The sequence below is a fragment of the Tenrec ecaudatus genome, chromosome 3, assembly GCF_050624435.1.
Source record: "Tenrec ecaudatus isolate mTenEca1 chromosome 3, mTenEca1.hap1, whole genome shotgun sequence".
Taxonomy (NCBI): Eukaryota; Metazoa; Chordata; class Mammalia; order Afrosoricida; family Tenrecidae; genus Tenrec; species Tenrec ecaudatus.
The window spans coordinates 96,583,775-96,592,805 of record NC_134532.1 but is presented as its reverse complement, the minus strand read 5'-3'; the positions used below and the strand labels follow the sequence as shown (position 1 = coordinate 96,592,805).

At 44.6% G+C, this 9,031-nt stretch overlaps 1 non-coding gene across 1 annotated transcript; it reads left to right on the top strand.

Moving 5' to 3' along the window:
* The first annotated feature begins 4,612 nt into the window (after positions 1-4,612).
* LOC142443830 (U1 spliceosomal RNA) lies at positions 4,613-4,773 on the top strand. The gene has a single exon (XR_012783574.1). It is a non-coding gene; the product is annotated as a U1 spliceosomal RNA (small nuclear RNA).
* Positions 4,774-9,031: the final 4,258 nt, after the last annotated feature.

Below are 9,031 nucleotides of genomic sequence, written 5' to 3'. Positions count from 1 at the left end.
TTTCATCTTGCTTGGATCCAGAATCAATGTTCATGGACACAGCAGTCTAGAGAGATGAAATGATGCATGTCCTTGGGTAAGTCTGCATCCTAAGACCTCTTTAACGTGTTGAAAAGGATGTTACTAAGATGCACCTGACTCAATCCATGATATTTTCCATTGACTCATATGCATGGGACGCTGTAACATTGAATAAGGTTGACCAAAGAAGAATCGGTGTATTTGAATTATGGTGCTGGCAAAGAATATTGAAAGTAGTATGTACTGCCAAAAGAACAGTCAAATCTGTTTTGGAAGAAGTACAACCAGAATGCTACTTGGAAGCAAGGATGATAAACCTTTGTCTCACATCCTTTGGACATGTTATCAGGAGAGACAAGTCCCTGGAAAAAGACATCATGTTTGGTACAGTAGAAGGGCAGCAAAAAAGAGGAAGACCTTTGACAAGATATATTGACACAGAGGCTGCAACGCAGGCCTCAAACATAAGAACAAGTGTGAGGACGGTGCAGGACCAAGGTGCGGTTTGTGCTGTTGTACTCAAGGTCGCTGTGAATCAGAACCGACTTGCCAGCACCTAAAGTTCAAACAGTGGTGCTGTTCCCTTGGTGGGAGTCCATGTGGGACTGGATCTCAGTGTGTCTCGATTATGTGGATGAAGTTTCGAAAGGAAGGAACATGAGGGATTGGTCCCGCAGGTCAAGGAGCTCTTAGTGTGTCATGGGCTACATAGTGGACTGCGGTTCAAACCCACAAGTGGCTCCACAACTTTCTGCTCATAGAAACCCAAGGCCACAAATCCCCCCAGAGGCAGGTCTACTCTGCACTAGAGGGTCAACCTTCCTCAGACTTGACCTGATGGCAAGCAATTCGCTTGTTTTAGGAATTGGTCACTGAGTTAGTTTATTGTGCCAGCCTGGCTGATAAACACATGTGGGGTTAATTGAAGGGCAGAGGGATAAATGGCTTGGTAAGCCTCACCTTTCTAGTTCGCTGGGTCTCTTGCTTTGTGATGGTTGCACAAGGGTGCAGGTGCCTTAGCCAGTTCCCTGCTTCAGCTGGCAAGGCTGACTTCCTGAAAGACATCCCTGAGGAGAAGCCACATGAACCTACCCCTATGCCGCCCTGGGTGCTGGAGCAGCCATGTGGAGAACCCTGCCAGTGCTGAGATGCTTACACATTCACTGACTCGGCTGTCCTCTTGCATTCGGCATTGTTGTGTCTATTTTGTGAGATGGAGGAGGACTTTGTGGACTGATGTTGGACACATGGGTTAATGGGTTAATGTTGGACTTGTGGGCTTGGGCAGTACTGAGTTCAGATGTTTTCTTGATGCACACTTAACCTTTATATAAAACTCTCTCTTATACATGAGTTTCTGTGGATCTGTTTCTCTAAAGTACCCAGACTAATACAGTCACCTAAGCTTAAAATCACAAGTTTATCTGGTGCTTTTTTATTAGGTAACTATTGTTGTATCATAAACTTTCCATATTTGAGTGGTTTAAAACAACAATAAACATTTATTATGTCTCATAGTTTAATCCCCATATGAGCTTCTTCCCAAGATGTCTTGAATGTCCGTACATGGTAGCCAGTTTTTCCCAGAGTGAACAATTCAAGAAAGCAAGACAGAAGCTGAAAAGTCCTTCGTGACCCAGTCCTGGAAGTCAACAGAATCATTTTCCCTCACCTGTCAATCACATACATAGGTCAGCTCCAAAGTAGGAGGAGATTTTACCAAGACAGGAATACCAACTGAGAACCACTTGGGGATCTTAGAGGCTGGCAGCAACACTTCCTTTTTCTTCTCCCCAAATAGAAATAGTCCCTGAATAATAAGAAGAAACTGCTCTTTTTTTTCACATTTTTTCCTATTTTACCCTCTCTATTAACCACCTACACCCTACATGGCATAATGATGTCTTCGTTGATTTCCATATCTCTAATCCATTCTATATTTCTTCTATGATATTTTTATCATTCTTATTTAACACATCTTTTCCTGATGATATAGTTATGTATATTTATGCTCATTTGTTTTCCTCACTAGGTTGAAATGTTTTGAGATGGTTGCTCTTTAATACCTTTGCATATCTCCACAGTTCCCACATGGCCCTTGGAAAGACATGATAAGGAAAAGTCAGTAGATGGGTAATGGTTAAGAGCAGAAGCATTTGAGCTGAGTAGAAATTGAATTTGGTCCCAGCTCAACCCCTTCCAAGCAGTGAGATTTCAGGAATGTTAGTCTACCTCTGTGCCTCTGTTTTCGCATCCTAAGAAGGGGTGGGGGCCAGTTAGGAGTGTTAACAATGTCTGACTTACAGAGTGTTGAATTTCATGAATGATGCGTGCAAAGGACTTAGCATTGTGCCCTGCGGACAGCATCCTAAATGCTCAGTCCCTTGGACACGTTATCAGGAGAGACCAGACCCTGAAAAAGACATCATGTCAGGTAAAGAAGAGGAAGGCCCGAAAGGGGATAGGTTAACACAGTGGCTACAAGAGCGGGATCCAACAAAGCAGCAATGGTGAGAATGGCACAGAGCCGGGCAGGATTGTGGTCTCTGATGCACAGGATCACTAGGAATCTGAACTGACCTGACAACACTTAGCACCACCACCACCACCACAAAACACTCCAAGCTAATGCAACGTGTCAGGTCTTTGGCCTTTAACAGTTTTGGAATAAATGAATATTGAAGAAGGAAGGTATTTAGCCACAAGGCCCTGCCTCGGAAAGTTCCCTTGCCCCAGTCCCCAGGGACTTTCTGTGAAGTTCTAGAGAAGTACTGTCCAGTTGGGCTTCCTGCAGTGATGGAAATGTTCTCTAGCTGCACTGTCCAGGAGGGTAGACGCTCACCCTATGTGCTTGGTGGGCACTTGGAATGTCATTTTCAATTGATTTAATTCTAATTATTTAAATTTAAGTGTAGAGAGCCACATGGGGTGAGTGGTTGTCACACTGTCTATTACAGGTCTGCGGTTCTATTGCAACTGGTAAGCCTCCCACAGCACGCCTGGCCTTTTCCCTTTATGGTAGGGTTTATTAGCCAGTGGATCAGATATATAATCCTTGAAGGTTTTAGAAATTCAGATCATTTTTTTTTAAAGAGTTTAAGTTTGGCAATCATTTGTACCTCAGTTCACCCATTGTTGAGAGGAATCACAAATAATAACGTACAGTGGTTCTATATTATTTAGGCTCTCTTTCCTAGGGAGATGGGATGAGCCAGTGTAATTTGCATGTCTAACATTTCTCAACAGGGATCCACATGTAGGCATTTTCTCACATGAACATATTGAAATGTTACCTTTAGCACAATGGATTCTGGAGGATCATCAAATTATGCTAGGCTGGCACCCCATTTTCAGGAAATGTAGAAGTCCCAGGAGTTTGAATAAGTTGCAATAATAGTTCTGAAGAAGGTAAAATTACCTGTCATTAGGGAAAAGGCAGCAGACCATTCAGGACCCTTGAAGCACATCAACCAGACTATTCACTGTGCAGTCATTGCAACTCAGGGAAACACTGTGCGGGGCAGAGAAGAACTGTGTCCACAGACTTTCAGTGGCTGGTGGGTCACCGGCCCTTTCTTCTGAGGTTCTTCTGGCTGGACTGAAAACTCCCACCTCTGGGTTATCAGCCAAGCGCATGAACCATTTGTACTACTCAAGCACTCTTATGAACAGAGAAGTTATAAATTTGCATGTAGAGGTTATGTTTTATAATATTCTTCAATCCATCTGTAAAGGGCTTGTCTAGAGGTGTCCACTGGTGCCACCTGTTGGCAGTGCCCGGATCTGAGGAATTTTGGCATTGGTGCCTAAATTGGTTCGAATCTGTGAAAGGAAGGCAGGCAAAATTAGAGCCAGCCTCAAAGCTTGGCTTTGACTCGTGCTGGCTGTGAAACCAGCACCCTGGGGCATACCTCATTGCTCCTTGGGTCGCTAGCACTTCCAACCACCAGCCGCTTCACAGACAACACTTTCTGCCTTCTTAAAGCCGCATAGCTGGGGAATCCTACAGGAGTAGTTTTATTCTGCCTTCTCGGGCCGCTATGAGTTTGGTCTGGTTTGGAGCTTCGTAACCACTTTTATTCGTGATATCCCAGTTTTTATTAGTTGGGATTTGATCCACATATCATTCCATAACTCAGTGATGTCAAGTAGAATTGTACATTCGCTACCACAATCAGTTCTAAACACTCTTTTCCTGATGCTCCGTTTAAAAATACAGGTAACATCTACTGTGCACGAGGTGGTAAGAATTAAGGAATGGACGCCGACTGGATATGACGAACATTATTCCAAACCGCAGCTTTCTAATGCAGTTAGAGTTCTTTCTCTCTTACAACGCAGCTCAAAAGAAGTACCTCTGGTCACTAAACAGCACTCCGCCAGGCCCTGAACCTGAGACCACGCTGCTCCTATCACTTCTAACCCCGCCACTGCCTGCTTTTCTCCTTTCCCATTTCACCTAACTGCAGAGTAAGAGATATGGGCCTGCAGTCTCTGGCTCGCTATCCCCATTAGTGAATATTTGTAAAACAAGTAGTTCAGCTCGTGCTTAGTAATAAGTAATCTAAGCCAGTAACAGTTAGAATGTTTAATACTTAGCTGGCAGGGGAGAGACCAGGATCACGGAGGTGGTTTTCCCAGGGCGAGGCTCACCCATTGCACTCCGGATGTGCTGGCCCTGCGATTTCCCAAAATGTGGGAAACTCAACCGCATAATTTATGGTAGTTGGGATTGCGTTCGCACTCTCCCCTCATTAAAATAAAAAATAGTTATAATGTTTACCACTAGAAATGTATAGAGCCCTCTAATGCATTTATAACTTCTCTGCATATGTTATGTAATACTACATAAAATTTTCTCACTTTTAGTAAGTTGCCAATGTGAAACTGAAAGGCAATGGAGTATCATGTAAAAAAGCCATGGATTGGCGATATGGCTTCAAATCCTGTGTGGTCTTGGATCAATCAATCAGCCTATCTGAAAGCTAATTTCCTCAGCTGGGAAATTCAGACAGTAAAAGCCAGATAGCATGTGCATAGTAAGCGCCCCTCCTTTCCTAGCTTCAAGGTTTCCTACTCCTCACACACAAATGACGAGAGTCGGGGAGCGAATCCCAGAGGATCGGGTGATGGAATACATGCTGTGGAGGGGGTGAGGTAGAAGAGAGAGAAGCCGTTTGAAATCTGTTCTTGGAGGGGGTGGCGGTTCTGAGCACTAAGGATGACTGCCACGCGAGGAATACCTCCTCAATAAGCCAGGATCGTTGGAGGGTAGCAGGACGTGGTATCTTCAATGATCTCATCCACATGCAGACGCTGAGCAAGAATAAGGAAGACAGGAGAAGGACTGATGCATGTGCATTGTGGTGTTGACAAACAAGGTTAAATCTACTATGGGCAGATAGAAGAACAACCACAGTTGTCTTGGAAGAAATATAACCAGGATGCTCCTGAGAGTCGAGGATGGTGAGACATCATCTCACGTATCAGGAGGGACTCGTCTCTGGAGGATGACATCAGGCAGCAGGAGGTCAACCAAAAAGAGGGACACCTTCAATGAGGGAGACGGCCACAGAGGCTGCAACACTGAGCTCAGACCAGGAACTTCAGTGAGGGGACTGCAGGAGCAGGCAGTGTTTTGTTCTATTGGATGTAGGACATTCATGAGTCAAAACCAACTCAGAGGCACCCGAAAACCAGGCCACGGAGCCAGCTACAGAGGGGACGGTGTAGGAGCGCATGGTAGGACAGCAGCGTCAAGAGGTGCGGGGATCGTGCCAGTTGTCTTCACGTGGATTCCCACATCCAGAATACATGTTGGGGCGGGGGGAGTGCTGTAAGACGATTTCTAGAAGAGAAGAGGTTATAAGGAGAGAAGCCGTTTGAAACCTGTTCTTGGAGGAGGTGATGGTTCCACCTTTGTGACTTTCCATGAATGTTTTTTTCTCAGGTAAATCCCTGAGTTGTTGGTTTTTTTTTTTTTTGGGGGGGTGGTTCCTGTGGCTCCTCTGGGTGCCCTCAAACCTCCAACTTTTTGGTAAGCACCAGGGCATGTTAACCATTCATGCCATGCACTGCCTCCAGTTTGACAGCTAGAAGGGAGAGAAAACGCGACTTCCCTCCCAGGCTGCTCCCTCACTGCCCTCAAGTGAATTCTGACTGGATGCCCCCATATAGGATGGGGTAGAGCTGCCCGGTGGGCTTCAGAGACTGGGATGCTTTATAGATGCGGAGCAACTAAGGGTTCTTAACTGCTTTTTAAACTCAAAACTGGGTTTTAATTGCTGTTAGAAGCTCAATTTGTGACCACTCTGCCACCAAAACATTGCAAACAAACAAACTCATTCCCATCAGTGGATTCTGACTCATCATGACTCTAAGGGATAGGGTGGAACTGCCCGGCTGGGTTTCCAAGACTGGAACTCTTCATGGGAGTAGAAAGCCCCATCTTTCTCCCTCCAAGCTGCTGGTGGTTTTGAACTGCTGACCTTGTGGTTAGCGCCTCGATGAGTAACCACAACACCCAGTAGGGAAATAATTGAGGTTTCTGCATAAGCATGAGCCATTTTTAAAATGCACGAGTCGCTCTGGGAAAAAGAAAATCCAATTAGATCCTAGCACTGGTAGGACAATATCTTTTCTTAATTTGTTCAACTTCTAAAGTCTAAATACTCTACAAAAAAGCCTTCTTCCAAATATGTTAGCTGTCTGAATTGTGTGCCCACTTAAGGAAAATGAAGAGAGTTGAGTGGTGATGGAGTCAAGAGGTGGCTGTGCAAAGAAAGAGTTCACATTGGAAAAGAGCCCTAAGTTCTCTGCATTAAGTTTTTGGTGCTTTTTCAATTGAGGCGAACTATGTAGGTAAGACATGAGTCAGAGCAAACTCAGAAAGTACCTAGAAACCTTCAGCATTTGTGGCAAGCTAGCTAGTTTCATGTGGGCGAATTACAGTTTTTCAAGAAGACAAATAGAAAATAGATTTGTTTAGGTTTTGCCATTATCCAGGGGACTTGTAAGGATGCTCAGTGAACTCTGAGGGGGAAGAATGCCTTCTTAGGAACTGCTACGGAGAGCCTCGTTTGGACGGGACACGGCCCGGCGCAGACAGTGAGTGCGTTGCAGTTTTTCTCTGGACCAAATCTGGAGAGACACAGCCTTAGCTGAGGTAAGTACCAGTAGTTCAGTCCAGTCTGCAAACCAGGTTTTCAATAAAGCCCCTGGCACACCCTTTATGAACTTGGGGAAGGTTTGAAGCATTCCATGCAAAGGCTGCTGGGTGGCACTCTTCTGGGCTTAGCATTTAAGAAAAAGGTTACATTGCTCTTACATTTCAGGTGGGTGGCCATCGGCTATTTACTACACACTGATGCATTTACTCAAATGACATTTTTCTGCTCTCAAATAGCTATGTGATCTTGCCAAACCATGAATCTTTTCTGAGCTGCAGGCTTCCATTTCTTCTCTGTAAAATATGAGGTCAACTTATGTTCAAATGTGCTTGATACAATTGATGTAAGGATTGTTCTAAGAGCTGTCAGAGCCCCCCAAAAAAGATTCATAATAAAAAAATATAAGGGCTAGCTTATATAGTCTCTGTGAGCCTCCTTCTGATTGAAAATGATAAATTCTAAGTCAAGCAACTTCCTCTCTCTGAAGCACGAACAGGAAGACTGAATATTCTTTATCACATTGTGCTATCTTTCACTCGTCACTCTTGAAGCACATAGGATTGGGGGAGGCAGTCTATCAAATATGTGCTGAGGGGCGATTCCATGACTCAGCACAGCAGCACGAAGGTGGGACCACTGGGTTCAGAACTCCTTCTCTTTCTCAGCCGTCCCCACCCCCAGGCACACCTCCTGTAAGAGGAGGAAGCAGGACCTGGTGGTTCACACCTTTACGTCAGAGATTCCATGTTTCTATGATGCTTCTACTGTAGATGCCCCGGCTCTGTCCACTTTACAGTGTGGCAATGGTTTATTTGCTATCTAGTCTAACTCCTGTTTCATCCTGGGTTGTACATGGATTCTCCTCCTCTCCCAGGAGGTACTTGCCTCCAATGCAAGGCCAACCCCTAAATCAGTGGGTCTCTACCTTTCCAAAGCCACTGCCACCCTTTACTACAGCTCCTCATGTTGTGGGACCCCCAACCATAACATTATTGCTCCTCCATCACTGTCATTTTGCTGCTGTTAGGAATCTGGCCACCCCTGTGAAAGGGGCATTTGACCCCCAAAGGGGTCGCGACCCACGGGTTGAGAACCACTGCCCTAAATGGAGCCAATCTATGTCCAGTGACCCAGACAGGGCATGTTTTGGACAACAGCAGGATAGATGAGGAGGGGAGTGCAAAAATATTTCAAGGGGGGAAATGAGCTGATACCAAGGGCTCAAGTAGAAAGAAAATGTTCTTAAAATGAAAGAAAATGTTCTGAAAATGATGATGGCAACATATGTATAGATGTGCCTGACACAATGGATGGATGGATTGTGATAAGAGCTCTAAGTGCCCCCAATAGAATGATTTAAATTATATATATATACATATATATATATATATTTCATTTGAGAGCTGGTAATGCCTCCTGAGCAGTGTTTTGAATATGATAATCACTATCCACGCATGCAGATAGAAATTTAAATTAGCTAAAAATAAATGACTTTAAACATCATATCGGTTGCCAAGTAGTCGCATGTGACTAGTGATTCCAATATTGGAGCTCAGCCAGAGAATATTCCTATTGCCATAGAAAGCTTAGTCAGACAGCACTCTCTAAGAGACCAAGAATTCCTGAGTGGTGCAAATGGGACAGTGGCTTTTGACCTGTGGGTCGCGACCCCTTTGGGGATCAAACGACCCTTTCACAGAGGTCAGTGATGAAGTAGCAACGAAAATAATTTTATGATAAGGGGGGTCACCACAGCATGAAGAACTGTGTTAAAGGATCGTGGCATTAGGAAGATGGAGAACCACTGGGTTAACAGGTTCTTCAGTGAGCTAAAAGGCTGA